The sequence below is a fragment of the Leopardus geoffroyi genome, chromosome C2 (assembly GCF_018350155.1).
Source record: "Leopardus geoffroyi isolate Oge1 chromosome C2, O.geoffroyi_Oge1_pat1.0, whole genome shotgun sequence".
Lineage (NCBI taxonomy): Eukaryota > Metazoa > Chordata > Mammalia > Carnivora > Felidae > Leopardus > Leopardus geoffroyi.
The window spans coordinates 73099030-73115329 of NC_059333.1; the positions used below are offsets into that span (position 1 = coordinate 73099030).

Consider the following 16300-nt stretch of genomic DNA (forward strand, 5'->3'; position numbering starts at 1 on the left):
AGAAAACACAGAAGCTTCATTTGTTTATTATTTTTAGTCACTATGCATTTTGTGTGCTTTATAGCTTCTTGAGTGATTGTTTAATTGTGAGTATATTGGCATGTGATTTGAGGTCAGCTGTTTGTTCCCTGGATGGTACAGTCAATCCATGATACTGAGAAGGAGAAATCTCATTAAAGTTCAAGCTTCAAATTCTAGGCTATCAATATATAACCTCCCTCTCTTCAAATCCTCTATGCCTCTCCCAAAAAAATTTCTCAAATTCTTTAATTATCCTTGAATATAGTTTTTAAAACACCTTCCTTCTTCTTCATTGCTTTAAAAAAATGCAGATTGGCAAACAGGAAAAAAAATCGCCTCCAATGCTCCAATCCAAAGATAATCACAGCTAATATTTTGGTGCACGGTCTTCTTGGCTGGTTGAACAGATTTTTTGAACAACCAGCGAAACAAACTCAAAGTGAGCTTCACTAAGGCTTTGTGTGTCACCATGTTCTTCAAAATCTCTCTCTTTTTTTTTAAAAGACAAAATAAAACCACATAAAGGATGATTTTCTTTCATTTAATGTTTTCAGTTTGCCATTAGTACTATAGCTCAAGTGGGCCATCGGTCTCTGGGAAAATGGGCATTTTTAAATTTTTTAGAAATGTTTTATCATCTTTGAGACAGAGAGAGACAGAGCATGAATGGGGGAGGGTCAGAGAGAGAGGGAAACACAGAATCCGAAACAGGCTCCTGGCTCTGAGTTGTCAGCACAGAGCCCGATGCGGAGCTCGAACTCACGCACAGTGAGATCGTGACCTGAGCCGAAGTCGGATGCTCAGCCGCCTGAGCCACCCAGGTGCCCTGAAAATGGGCATTTTAAAAGAAAAATGTGGATTTCTGCTGTTCCATATCTCATTACAAGAATGCCTTAACTGATTACATCTCACCCATTTCCTGCTCCTCCTCCTCCTTCCACCCCACTCGGGCACTTCTTAAACACCTACTCTGGGATCCCTTCATCTGGTTATTTTGCTTCCAATTTTGCCTCTGATGGGTGAGAGTGGGATGAACGGGAGAAGATTGGAAGTAAATGCAACATAATATTAATGGTGGTCAACTCAGGGCAACTGGGACACAGGTGTCGGTTGTATTGGTTTTTGTAGCCTTACAGATATTTTCAAAGTTTTAAATATTAACAAAACTAAACAACAAAAAAGACATGGTCCTTGTGTTCAAGGAACTCAGGATCTGTGGTAACGTGCAAACTGTCACAGGACATTCGAGACTTGCAAACAGAGTGCTGCCTAGAGAGCTTTCTAACAAAGGTTGGTACAAGTGCTAGACTCCAGCAGCTAGGGGAACACAGAGGGGGGCTCAACACTCCCCTCCCTAGCCACGTCTTCCTAGAGAATGTAGGAAGGCTCCTGCAAAGAGGCAAAGATTGACTTGAGTCTGGGAGGATGAGTAGTTTTCTGTAGTTTCAAGTGTAAGAGTGCATTTCAGAAAAAGCTATGGCCTCTGTGAAGCCAGACTCTGAGACCATGTGCATGTTTGGGGAAAAGGGTGTGCCCTCAGTACGGCTGGGGTTGTTGTTCTGTGTCAGCAGATGAGCTTGGAGAAGTGGGAATTTACCAGGTGGTGAAGAATCCAATAAATATGACAAGCTACCCAATGGCTGACGTGGAACCAGTAAAGCAACAAAGGGCATAATGCAACTTCGGTGTTGGCAATGTCCTTCGGGGGACGGTATGGAGGATAGACAAGTGGGAGGAGGAAGGGAGGCAGAGAGATCAATTAGGAGGCTACTGCAGTGATCTAGGCGAGCGATGATGATGGATTATAGTAGGGCAATGGCAAAGAGGGAGTAGGGCCCAGTGGGGAATCTTCAGAAGATAGAATCTATCATCCATGGAGACAAATTGGATGTGGAGGGAGGGAGAGGGCAAACTCGAGAGTGACTGCTAGGTTTCTGACTTGGCAGTGGATTGGATGGCGGTATCAGTTCACTGGATAGTAGGAGCAGGAATAGAGAAGAAGAGGTGAGTAAAATTTGCAACATGTTGAATTTGGGAAACCTCTGATACATCTTAGAGTCGCGCGAGAGACCATGAGGCATGGAGATTTGGAGCAGCAAATGTGCTCTCCGGGCTGGAAGCAGACTCGTCAGTGTAACACCACCACACCTGAGGCCACCGCTGTATTGAAGGTGTGCTGGGAAGAGGGAGGGACAGAGAACAGAAGCTGGCGCTCTGAGGGAGACTGAGGGTGGTCCAGGGGGAAGGAGGAAGACCAGGAGAGAGTGATGTCAGTCCGCATTGCATCTGCTAAAGGAGGAGATCATTTCGGGAAGGAACAGCTGCTGGGTAAGAGCAGGCAGACAAGTCATGTAAGACACGGTGTTGCCAGATACAATACAGAGTGCCCAGTTAAATTTGAATTTCAGATAGAAGTGAATTTTTTTTAGTCTAAGTATGTCCCCTATTTTTATTTGCTAAATATGGCAACCCTAGCAAGATGAAGACTAAAAGTGCATGTGAACGTGGTAGTTAAAGCAGGGAGCAGAAGTGGGAGGGGACTGAGAGACAATACATACGAACCAATCTTTCTAGAAATCAGTCTGTGAAGCAACGGAGTAGGGGGCAGAGTTAAGACAGGATTTTCTTTTTTTTTTTTTTAAGTTTATTTTTATTTATTTTGAGAGAGACAGAGACAGCACAAGGGGGGGAGGGGCAGAGAGAGAAGGAGAGAGAGAATCCCAGGCAGGCTCTGCACTGGCAGCACAGAGCTCAACACGGGGCTTGAACTCACAAACGGTGAGATCATGTGACCTGAGCTGAAACAAGGAGTCGGAAGCTTAACCGACTGAGCCACCCCGGGGCCCCAAGACAGGATTTTCTTAAAGTGAGCAGGCTGTATACGTCTCACCCCACCCACCTCCACTAAAACCAGAAACCACGTGAGATTCAAGACCAGGTCTTACTTGTCTTTGTAATAGAAGTGCTGACCTGCCCAGACCCTTTCTCTTGTGCATCAGAAAATCAATAAATGGCTGCTAAGTTAAATCCTTAGACTAGGTTTCTCCGGGCCTGTCATAAAGAACTGAATCAAGACATGCATCACTTTGGTCTCTGTCTGAAAATTATGACCCAAAATACTTTGGGCAAGTATAGTTCATATTTATTAGAATGATCCAGGAAATTGTCTCAGTTCTGCATTTCTATGTACTCGTAAAGGCACATCAAAGAGGCCAACCGTCCTTTCTGCCCAGCTGCTAATCCACAGTAGCAGCACCAGCTAGGAATCTCTTAAATCCCTTGTGCCTGTCAGACTATGCAACTTTCCAGGTGGGGGAAACAGATTGTGAATATCTGGCTGAGTGGAAAACAAAATAAAACAATGTTTGCACCAAACCTGCAGAGAAAGTTGTTCAAGAGGGCTTCTGAGGTCGGTGGGAAACTTCAGTGTCCTTCAGCTTGACCTGACGTTTGCTGCTGTAAGCACTTGGCCCCCGAACTGCCTTTCTTCCTTTACACAGCTAAGTGAAATCCTCTTACCCCGCCAGAGGAATAAACCAGCCACAAAACTAACCGATTGAAAGGCCACTCAAGCCTGCCTTAAGTGATCCAAAGCAGGCAAGCAAATGCACAGGTGCTTTCAAAGACAGGTCTTCTGCGAGCTGGAGATACCGTGGACTCTGCTCAGCCAGGAAGGAGGAGGGACGCTGGTAGCTCCTGCACCTGCTATGACACGGACTGGAGGCCCCAGGATACACCTGGAGGGGACAGGGCCTTGAGGATGCTTTCTGCTGGTGAAAAAAGAGAGGGAAAAATGGTCTCATGAGAAAGCTTGGATTTTGAGGTTGGATTAGACCTGGGCTCAAATCCCAGATCTACCCTACTCAAGTTTTGTAGTGTTGGGCTCCATAGTATGGAGCTTTAGGATTGGACACATTTGGATTTAGTTCTTAGAGCTATGAGTGGAATACAGATAATATTCTTCAAAATGCCTTCCTTATATATTCTCTTTGCAGCCATTCTGCCATTATGGCTCTAAGAAAGAAAAAAAAAAAAGATGAATGACGCCACAGGAAGGAGAACACACAGGGATAGTCTCAGTCAAACAGTGGGAGGGACAAGAAATCCTTTCACCACAGGGAGGAGGAGTGGGAAGTGAGGAGTGATGGGAAGGAGAGGGGCAAGTGGTTAGAGGGGAGGATCAGAAGCAGGGCAGATTCCAGAGCAGTAGTCTGTACCCCCTTCCTGCTGAAGAGACTCTGGGAGGAGACTGCCCTTCGAGGACCCTGCACTGACCTTGAGAGGCTCACGGGACAGAGAGAGGGCCTGAGGTGGGGCCTACCCCCTCAGCTTGTTGCTCCCCAGCCTGACTCAAAGCTCCTGAGGGCCCCCAATGGGGAATGTAGAAGGTCACCGAGAGCTGAGGCCAGCAGACTTGCCAAGGGCCTCTGTGGCAAGGGGGAAGTGACCCAAAGCAGGATGAGGAGGACTGCCCATGACACAGGGGACAGGCTGAGACCTGCTGAGCCAGCAGCCAGAAGGAGAGGGGAAGGGAACATCACATCACACCCAACCAGGCCAGGAGAACAGACCACAGGCTTCTGCAACATGGACTTTAGCTGCACACGTGAACACAGTAGGGACTTTTCCACTTAGGGCAGTGAGAACCTAGAGAAGAGAGCAGATATCTGCCTTCCTGGGAGGCAGAGGAGAGGGGCAGAACTTAGAGAGGGAGAAATAGCCTGGTAGGAAAACTTTGAACCTGGAATTACTTGAATGTTTATTCAAAAGAAACTGAGAAAACTGAAAACAAAACAAAAAAACCCACCAGTTCTCCTATTCCCATCCTCCCTCAAAAACAAAAAACCAAAAATGTCTGACAGCTGTGACTTGACTAGTTATTGTGTGTGTGTGTGTGTGTGTGTGTGTGTGTGTGTGTGTGTGTTTTCCCCCAATCCTCAGTGGGATACGGGTCTGTAGGGGACAAAATTATCAGTTATGGGGGGAAAAAAGGATCGCGCCAATATCACCTAATTGAGGTACAGTGTATACGTTTACAACCACCTCCTAGATGAACTTTGTAATCTCGGGTTATCTACTTAACTTCTTTGAGCCTCAATTTCCTCATCTGCAAAATGGGGATAACACTACTTCATAACATCCATGTTGTGTGTATTAAATGAAATGATGTGTGCGAAAGCACTGGGGAAAGAACACAACACATAGTTGTGCCCATTAATGTCCACATAATATTATTACTTAGCTTCCATAAGCTTCATTTTCTACCTCTGTAAACTGGGGATCGCAATATCCGCCTGACAGCATAGGTATACAAATAGTGTTAATTTTTGTTTCCCCTCTGTTCCCTTCTTAAAAATGTTTATTTATTTATTTATTTTGAGAGAGAGAGAGAGAGAGAAAGAGAGCAAGCATGAGCAAGTAGGCAAGAGGGGAAGTGGGGAGAGAGGATCTCAAGCAGGCTCCATGCTGAGAGTGGAGCCCGACTCGGGGCTTGATCCCATGACCCTGGGATCATGACCTGAGCCAAAATCAAGAGTCAACGCTTAACCAACTGAGCCATCCACATGCCCCTGTTCCCTTTTCTGAAGAGCTATAGTTTATCTTGTCTTCTACCTCAAATAAACACATCTGTATTCATTTAGTTAATTGAAAACGTTTTCTTGAGTTTTTGCTCTGTGTAGGTCAACCCTCCTGAGGGTTCCCAAGATGATACATGTACAGTGTATATCTCCACAGTCTGCTGGTGGTGAGAGAGAGGACAATATTCTTACTTCTATCTAGTAGAAGGGAAAAAGGAGGAGTGAGACACAAAAAGCACTGTGGTAACTCATAAGAGGCAATGTTGATATGCAGTTAGAAGTCAGGCAATGCTTCCTGTGTAACATGGCATTTGAACCAGACCTTGAAGAGTGAGAAATATTTAGGCATGCGGAGACTGGGGAGGGTGGTCTGGACAGAGAATTATGAAAACAAGGGTACAATATAACATAGGATGTGTCTTGAGGATAGAGAGGTGGTTCTGTGTGACCAGAGAGTCAGAGGCTAAAAATAGGCTGGAAAGCTGGATATAGGCTCGATATGACCCATTATGCTACCTAGCTAAGAATCATCACCTCTTCACTTTCTCATAATATTTTGTGAAAGGAAGGAGAAGAAGGAACTAAAATGTACTGAGCTCCAGATAGATTTGAGCATAGAGACCATTATTTGATGAATAGTATCTCTAAACCTCACAGCCATGCTGGAAGGTAGATACACACAGAGGAGGAAACTGAAATTCAGAGAAGTAAAGTAACTTACACGAGGCCACACAGCTAGAAAGTAATCCACTGAGAGTCAAATTTGGGTTGGCCTGATCCAAAACTAGTGTGATAAGACAAGACCTTTAGGCCTTAACTGTTCTACTCATTTCCTTGTGAAAGCACAACTTCTTTCTAGCTCCTGTGTTGAAGGTGGTTCTGTTAACAATAAATTAGCAGGAAGGGTAGGCTGGAAGCAGTCTGAGAAATTGAGACCCAATGGGGACATGTTTTGGTTCCAGGATTCAGGGTCTTGGAAAAGCACCAGAAGAAGATGTACCTTCTCCTCCTTCAAAAGGCCCCATGGATGTTCTAGAAATCCGGAGTCCCCCAAGGAGAATAATGTCAGGGGTTGAGATTCATCTTAAGAAGCTAATAGGAGCCTAAATGTAGGAAAACCCAAGATACTTCCATCTTCTGTACATTTATGTACCTTTTAAGTCCTAGGGGATTACATGTTGAGGTTGATCTTAAGTCAAGATATATGATAGATCCACTTTATTTGTGATAGAATGTCCAGGAGAGAAGACTCAGAAAAGCCTATCTTTTTAGCTGGAAACAACACAGTGAGACCCAAGACATTTTTTGTTTTGTACCTCAAAGCTGGAGAATGAGTAAACCACATCCAACCTTGTGAGCCTTGGAAGTGAGTGAAGCTCAGAGAGGCATTTTGACTTACTCATGGTCATACAGAGGCAGAGTCAAGATAAGAGCCCAGGCTTTGTTATCATGCTGCTCAAAGAAGAATAAACTCACTTAACCGGAGGACTAAAAATAGTTTACACTCTGTGATTGGGTTTACACGAATCATAGAATTTTTTCAACTAGAAGAGATGGTAAATATCATCTAGTCCAATTAACTTATTTTACAAATGACAATGCTGAAACTCAGAATAGGAAATTGGCTTACCTAAAGTCACAACAATTTTGGCAGTGGAACCTGGTCTAAGTCACACATTCACTGCCTGTGGTTAGTACTCTTTCCACGAATATTTAATACTATGTTTCACTGATTATCACTCCTCTCACTCCAGTACCCCCCCCCACTACCCCACCCCACATACCACATGTAGAGAGTCAAGAGCTAATCGGTTACTTCCTTACATTTATTTTTTTTAAGTTTATTAATTTATTTTGAGAGGGGGGCAGAGAGAAGGAGAGAGAAAGAATCCCAAGCAGGTTCCACACTGTCAACGCAGAACCCTACAAGGGGCTTGATTTCACGAGCCATGAGACCATGACCTGAGCAGAAATCAAGAGTCCGGAGCTTAACTGAGCCACCCAGGCGCCCCAGTTACTTCCTTACATTTAGACAGGCATACCTTTCCAATTTTATGAAGGAGACGAAAATATGTCCTACTTTCAAATCAACCAGTGAGAGCAATTCCTCAGACATCTGGCACTTTGCTGGTTTAAGAGTCCCTACATTTTCTGCACAAGTCTCGGAAAGTCAAAGCAGACAGTTGGCTTCCAAACTCCATCTTGTTTTTCATGAAGCTTCCCAAATGCTAAGCAGATTTCCCGCACCCTCAGTGATGAGAATCTCCTCTCTGGCCAAAATCCTGCCCCAATTTTCCCACCCAGGGCAATATGCATGGATGGCCCCGCAGTCATCTCCTGCCCGAGTAGCCAACAAGCCACCCAGACTGTTTTGCTCTCTGGAACTAAAGGCCTGGAGCCCACCTTTCTCTCAGCCTCCTTTTTCTAGGAGGAGGCCATGATGTGCTCCCATTAACCCAGGCTGAGACTGTTTCCCCTCACTTCCTGCAATGAAGGATTTCATGGAGCCCGAGAGAAAGAAATCTGGACTCTGTTCCCCCTCAGATTAGTGCTGTTCTCCCTTCTGTTCTCAAAGAATCCCCTTTTCCTAGGTCTGACATGACTTTCTTCCTCATACCGGCACAGCAAGGATCCATTTGTGTTCCTGCCCCGCATTCCAGCAGAGTCCCTTGAGCACTGTGGCTGGAAATGATTTGTATAGGGCATTTGGCCAGCCTCACTTTTAATCACTCACTTACTCACAGACAAAGGGAGTCCCGCCCTGCTCACTTGGGGAATGGAAGGGACCTCCCTCGCTTTGACAGGGTCTCACTAAGTGGTGGCATAAATAGGGATTCTAGTCTCCAGGAAAGATGTTGCAAAGAGCCTCCTTTTCCGGGGGTTAATTATGAAATCAATATCTCCTGGAGCCCCTCCCCCTTCCCTGGACTGTCTGCAAAGCAGACTCTGTTCAGACAATATTCAAGTATCCATTCACCCACCGTGCTTCCTCTGCTTGGGGAGACCGCTGGGATGGAGTTGAGTCTGGGGAAATGGGTAGGATTTGCTCAGGACGTTCAGGCTGGGAGGTGACATACGTCAAAACCCGAGTGAATGAGTGATCTGTGGGTGGGGTAAGGAAGGGAGAGTCAGGGGCAGCTGGCAGGAACAGAGGCACTTGCTGGGGAGGAGGGAGTGATGACTAGTTAGGGTCCCCACAGAAAACAGAGGGCACACCCAGAATGGGGTAATTTGAAGAGGGTTTATTTGCAAAGGAAAGGGGACAGGGGAACCTCAAAGAACAGTGTAGTAAGGAGCCAAGGCTTTATAACCTCTGGGCACAGAGACAGTGACCAGAACAGAAAGAGAGTCATGCAGAGCAACTGTCTTAGAATGAACCAAGGTCTTCAGTCAAGGACACATCCAGCTTGAGGCAGCCTTGAAGGGAAGATCCAGAGGCAGATTTACACTGAAGCAGGTGACATTTCAGCTACATGAACCCCACATTTGCACAGGCCCCTTCTCGGGCCTGAGGAAGAGCCCTAGCAATATATTCGTATGTCACATGCTTTTGTAAATTGGCGGGGGAGGGGGCATTAAATTTTTCAAAAAGCAGGATATTTTCTATCCCAGTTTCCCTCCACCACACACTTGGTATGTTGGGTGGCTTTGGAGTTGTCATGGGAATTTTTAGGATCTGGTTGGGGGGAGATGACTTTGGGCTTGGTGAAATATATCGTGGTCGCTCACAGTCACTTCTGTAGATATTTAATGCATTGCTAGCTATCCTCATGTAGGAATGGCTTCCAGGAATTCTCTTACCTCCACCTCATCTGAGGTCAGGACGTGAAGACAGTAAGATGTCACACTGTAATCTGAATGTGTGTCTTTGGTGCCCAACATGGGTAGCAAAGAGAACGGTGGTTTGTAATGTGAGGAACCAGACGCTGATCTGCGGCCCATCAGTAGCCTCATAAAATTTTAACTGAAGAATTCACTTCTCATTGTCAGAAATATAATGAGGCACATGCAACTATAAACACACCTTACTATTCTCTTTTCTTTTAATGTTTATTTATTTATTTTGAGGGGGAGGCAGAGAGAGAGAGAGAGAGAGAGAGAGAGAGAGAGAATCCCAAGCAGGCTCCATGCTCAGCACAAAGCCTGACTGGGGGCTCAATCTCAGGACCATGAGACCATGACCTGAGCTGAAATCAAGAGTCAGAAGCGTAACGGACTAAGCCACTCAGGCACCCGCTACTATTCTCTTTTTGAATGGAGTTTTACACAATAGTTTTTAGATTCCTGTGTTTGTAGTTTATAAGCATAAAAAAAAAAAATTCAGATCATACTAAAATTAGCCATTTATTAAAAGGAAGAAAGAAATGCAAAAAGAAGTAAAAGACTTGGATTATTTGATAATCTTCTCTTATTATTTTTTAAGTAATCTCTACAACCAACATGGGGCTCGAACTGACCATCCCAAGATCAAGAGTCGCATGTTCTTATGACTGATCTAGCCAGGCGCCCCTCTGATAATCTTATTGGAGAGGAGGAAAGCATACGAACTCATTGGGAAAAGATTTCTATTTCTTGCTGCTCTGATACAAATCCCGACATCAATGAAGACGTCTTAGATGGGTTCCCTGGAAACTGCCTATGAAATGGAAAGTTGCATGTAGAAAGCTTACTGCAGAAAGCTCTCAGGAGATAACAATCATGAAGAAATGAAGATGGCAGTATTGGGAGAAGCCAACCAGCGTATGGTCTCAGTGGATTTGATATTCCCAACAGCTGAGGGTTGGCTGTGTTGGCCCCAATAGGGGGTCTGGGCAAAGCCCCACAGCATTCTCGACAGAAAATCACATAAAACTCATAAAATGCCATGATCATGGGGACATCAAAGACAGGCTGGTTTATAAGTGTTGGCAATTCAGAGTATTTAAGATTAGGTCCTGCACAAGAAAATTTGAAATGCCCTAAACCTTAGTTATATATGGAAGAAAATGATAGAGGCCTTCCCAAATTGGGCAGCAATCTCAAATTTTACATGATATTGCAAACAACAAGTGGTGAAACTGAGATAATTCTACATTACCAATGATTTAAAAAAAAAACAAGGGGGCGCCTGGGTGGCGCAGTCGGTTAAGCGTCCGACTTCAGCCAGGCCACGATCTCGCGGTCCGTGAGTTCGAGCCCCACGTCGGGCTCTGGGCTGATGGCTCAGAGCCTGGAGCCTGTTTCTGATTCTGTGTCTCCCTCTCTCTCTGCCCCTCCCCCGTTCACGCTCTGTCTCTCTCTGTCCCAAAAAAAAATAAATAAATGTTGAAAAAAAAATTTAAAAAAACAAAAAAAAAACAAAAAAACCAAAATTCCAATCAAACCTACTAGAGGGAAGAGTGGATTATATTTCTACACTGTGTCTAGAAAATTATGTTACAAAATTGTCATATGAAGAGGCAAAGGGTATGCCGCCAAAAAATATAGGGAAAATATTATAGAGACTTTCCAAGCAATTAATTAAGAAAAATATTGTCAGGGCACCTGGGTGGCTCAGTTGGTTAAGCGTCCAACTTTGGCTCAGGTCATGATCTCGTGGTTCGTGGGTTCGAGCCCCGCATCAGGTTCTGTGCTGACAGCTCAGAGCCTGGAGCTTGCTTTGGATTCTGTGTCTCCCTCTCTTTCTGCCCCATCTCCTGCTTGCACTCTGTCTCTCTCTGTCTCTCAAAAAGAATAAACTTAAAAAAAATTACAAAAAAAAAAGAAAAATATTGTCATTTTTCTGCATTTAGTGATATCTTTGGTATTTTTAAGCTGTTTAGAATTTGCAATTTGTTGTGAATTCTTTTCTCGTTCTCAATAGATATTCACTTTTGTAGCTAACATTTTATTCATTATTTTGGACCAATACAATTGCAAGCTTTAGTCTCATAAAGCCAGAATCACACTGAGACCCAAAGGGAACAGTACCCTGACTTCACACTCTTCCCTCCTTTAGGTACCCTTCGGGAGCTTCCTAATAGCTGAACCCAGCAGAATACTGAGGCTTCTGTAGGCCAGCCTCTGCAGCAGGGAGGGGGATGGAGGAGGGTGGCCCAAACTGAAGACAGCAGCCACAGCTAAGTAGTATGGAACCAAATTATGGAAGCCTTGAATGCCAAACTCAGCTTGCATTTTATACATAGAGAAATAAAATGTGAATGACATAAAGACAAAAGTATATATTGAAGGAACCTTTAAGCTGGGGTTATAAAATGCATCTGTCATTCACCACTTACCAGCAGCCCACCTGAGGCAAGGTCCTGCACCCACATACAGCCGGGAAGAGCTGTCTGCACCTTTTCTTCTCTTCTGTGTCCTGGGATGGTCTGTGCCCCCACGCAAGCCATAGGGGAGGCCAGTGAAGAACAGTAGGAAGGCCAGGGGCAGAGCGCCACCACCAGGGACGTGATCCTTAACCAGAGGCTGCGGTTACGCCTTTCCTTCTTTCATCAGCCCTTCCATCCTGAGTCCTGTCCTGTTTATGTCCACCCTTCCTCTGCAATGTGGCTGAGGCCTTCTGGTATCTGCCTCACCCGGTCAGCCCCACACACAGAATCAGCTGGGTGTCTCGCCTCGGAGAGTATGAGCCCGAGTTTGAGGTGGAGATGTCAGAACCAAATTCCTCTGTTAGCTCCTCCGTGACCTTCCTGGGTAATTGAAATCTTGGCATCATTTCCTGGATCTTTTCTGCTCTGCTGAGATCCCAAGAGATTCCAGAATGATTCTCCCTTTTCTTGTTTCATTCCAAGCGCTCTCCTGTACCAATCTCTCCAACACTTTGTCCTCCAGCCAGAAATGAGGACTCCAAAATCTGTTATCCCCAGCCAGCTGGCCTTCCTGAGATCTTCTTGTCCAACTTGCTCTTTTATCCGACACACTTCTGCTTGAGTATCCCCAAATACTTCCCAGGCAATGCATTCAAAAGCATTAAATCCTGGCAATTCTTCCTTCATACTATTGCTCAGGTCTGTTCTTTCCTCTTCTTTCTCCCTGTCACTCCCTTAGTAGGCTCTGATCACCTCTGGTCCAGACCATTGTAACCACCTGTTGTAATCCACCCGCACACAGGGCCATAGTGAGATCCCTATAACTGATCACGTCACTCCTGTCCTCAAAAATCTGTGGCTCCCTACCCTTTGTAAATTGAACCCAAATCTCTCGGCCTGGCTATCTTTATTTTATAATCGAGCATGTATGTGACATTACAGTTATTTTTAAATACATAATCATGTAGGGGCGCCTGGGTGGCTCAGTTGGTTGAGCATCCGACTTCGGCTCAGGTCATGATCTCGCAGTTTGGGAGTTCGAGCCCCGCGTTGGGCTCTGTGCTGACAGCTCAGAGCCTGGAGCCTGCTTTAGATTCTGTGTCTCCCTCTCTCGCTGCCCCTCCCCTGCTCACACTCTGTCCCCTTCTCTGTCTCAGAAACAAACATTAAAAAAATTTAAATACATAATTATGTCTGTATTTCTTGCTCCAGACAACCTCTTTCCCTCCCCCAATTAGACAGTGAAATTCATCGGCATTCAGAAAGCGCTAGCTAAACCTAGCTAAACTTGCTAAGGTTTCCCTTTCTAACTTTATCACCCACTACTTACTTGCCCCTACTCCCCCACTACCCTTAGGCTACTCAACTCAAGTGCTCGCTGTTCTCCTGCCTCTCCTGACCAAGTATAACCTCACCTGTACTTGTACATATAAGTCCCCCATTAGGGGTCTTTTCTAGCCCAGTGGCCACTCCTTCCCAGCCTCTGTCAAGTGTATTTGGGCTCTTGTGTATGTGTGTGTGCACGCCCCCCCCCCCACACACACACACTGCTTTCACCATGAGACCTTGTTGCTTCTTTCTCCTCCCCTCTTCCCTCCCCAGGAACTAATCTCCTCTCAGAACTCCTTCAGCACTGGTTTGAATGCCTCCTATGGCTTGGATCATATTCTGCTGACATATTTCACATACTGGTTTATAAGCCTTATCGCCTCTACCAGACAGAAAATGCCTGTGGGACTTAGCTGTATATGATTCATTTTTTTTCTCCCCAACAGCAACTGGCCTACAGTAGGCATTTATGAACGGATTAAGGGACACATCTGCCCTTCAAACCATGAAGGTACTTCTTCGTGTTATAAGTAAACTTATTTTTTAATTGCACATATACAATTCACGAGTACTCTTTTATTGTAAAAACTCAGACAATATAGATGAAACTAAAATTCCTTTTGCTTGTCTCTAACCCCAATCCCTTTCCCATTTACATACTTATACAATAAAGGTAAAATACAGTTTTGTGGGATTTTTCTGCAACAGTGACATACTATATAAATGATTCTGCAGCTTGCTTCTCTCACTCTACAATATGTCAAAAATATCTTTTCATCTCTCTTTACATTAGGTATATGGTAACTCATTCTTTTTAATGGCTGCAAGATGCCATAGTTTGGGTGTGTGACAGCTTATTCAACCATTCCCCTATTAATGGGTATTTACATTATTGCCAATGTTTTCTGTGGGCATGCCTCCTTGCACACATGCGCTTTCTTCTAGAATAAGGATGAAGAAAAGAATGTCTGAGTCAAAAGAAATGCACTTTTACAATTGTAATAGATTCAAGCCAAAAATACTGTATTAGATATTGTCAATTTGACTTCTAATTTATACTCCCCCAAACCTCTCTCCCTCTCCTCTTTGGCCAATCTGATGAGAGAAAAATGGCATTGTGTTATAATAAGATATATTTCCCCCATTTACTCTAAGTGGTAGCATCATTTTATGGGTGTATTGACCATTTGGCTTTCCCCTTCTGTGAAATGTACATATCTTTTGCCCATTGTTGCACTGGGCAGCTTTCTTTTTCTTGCTGTCTTGTAGGATACCTTTACAAATTCTGGATATTAGTTCTTTGTTTATTATGAAAAAAACATATGTTGTAAATGTTTTCTCTGGATCTGTTGTTTGCCTTTTAATTTTCTTGAGGGCACCTCATTTGCTACAGATATTTCTTTATCCAACTTTGATTTTTTCTGAATACATATGAGCCCCAACACTATGAAATATTTATCCATTCTCTAATGATGTGAAGTACCTCTTCTACCAGATAGTAAATTTTCCTATCTGTATGGATCTGTGCCTAGACTTAAAATTTTTCTTTGTCACTTTAAGGTATATTTTTTCTAAATGACATTAAGATAGATTTGAGGGTTTTTTTTTTTTTTCCTAGCACAATCTACAGATTCTGGGTTTTTAAAAAAATTTAAAAAAAAATTTTTTTTTAACGTTTATTTTTGAGACAGAGAGAGACAAAGCATGCATGGGGGAGGGTCAGAGAGAGGGAGACACAGAATCTGAAACAGGCTCCAGGCTCTGAGCTGTCAGCACAGAGCCCGACGTGGGGCTCAAACTCACAGACCGCGAGATCGTAACCTGAGCCAAAGTCGGCCGCCTAACCGACTGAGCCACCCAGGCGCCCCCCCAAATTTTTTTTTAATGTTTATTTATTTTTGAGACAGAGGGAGACAGAGCGCGAGTGGGGGAGGGGCAGAGAGAGAGAGGGATACACAGAAAATGAAACAGGCTGCAAGCTCCGAGCTGTCAGCACAGAGCCTGATGCAGGGCTCGAATCCATGAACTGTGAGATCATGACCTGAACCGAAGTCGGACGCTCAACCAACTGAGCCACCCAGGCGCCCCTATAGATTGTTTTTTATTTTTATTTATTTTTTAAGATTTAATTTTGTTAAGTTTATTTATTTTGAGGGTGAAGAAATGGATTCTGGGAGCAGCTGAATGTGTCTCCTTTCCCTCCATACAACACCTGCTCCCACCCATCACCTTTTCTGGGCCAAGCAGCTGGAGGAAACAAGATGGGTCGTTGAAGCAGGGTTGTTCTCTCCCTAAGAGAGCCTGGGAGGAGATTCTGAAGGAAGCCTGACTCTGGCCACATGTACTCAGTCAAGTCCACACACCCTCTAGCCTCCCCCTGCCCCCAAGAAGCAAAGGAGGAACCCAACCGGTGAGCTGAGGATGTGACATCTTTGGTACCTTGAGACCCAGGAGCAGAGAGTTCCTTCTGCTGCCTCAACAGGGGACTGTCCACCTGTCTGTCTGCTCTTACAGGAGCCTCCTCCAGAACCACCGGCTTTCCAGCCACTGAGCCACGGGATCAGGCAAAGAAAGGAAACAACACACCCAAGCGACCTATAGCCACAAGGAAAGGAACATACCAAATATCCAGGACAGCTTTCTAAAGAACCACCAGAGGAGACAGATGATAACTTTCACAACAAAAATAACATAAAAAGCCCAACGAAGACATCCTGAAACTGAAAAGCGTGCTTTTTTCTAGGCCAAAAAAGAAAAAAAAAAGAGATGAATAATTTAAGGAGAAAAAAAAGGTAGAGATGAGATTGAATTAATGGCCTAGAAGATAAAGAGGGAGAAATATCACTGACCTCAGAGAAAAATACGAAGAAATTGGAATCATGATGGAAAGTATGAGATTTTAAGGGCAGATCTAGGAGATGGATCATGGGACTGAGTCCTGCAGAACAAGAGAAGATGGTGGAACGACATCTACAGATTCTTGGGGTCAAGAACAGCAGCCCAACAGCCCTATACCTAGCCAAGTTGTCATTCACCCACAAGAGCAGAATATATGTATGTATATCTATTCCAATGTACATGTAT

The 16300-nt window shown here is 44.4% G+C and overlaps 1 long non-coding RNA gene across 2 annotated transcripts in view; it reads right to left on the reverse strand.

The window, feature by feature from the left end:
• Positions 1-2774: 2774 nt before the first annotated feature.
• LOC123611042 overlaps positions 2775-16300 on the reverse strand; it is a 122456-nt gene continuing 108930 nt past the window's right edge. Inside the window, exon 4 of one of the 2 annotated variants that reach the window (XR_006718389.1) lies at positions 2775-3788. This is a non-coding gene — a long non-coding RNA (uncharacterized LOC123611042). Of the gene's footprint in view, positions 3792-16300 lie in introns of both variants that reach the window. The other variant, XR_006718388.1, reaches the window with a different exon arrangement.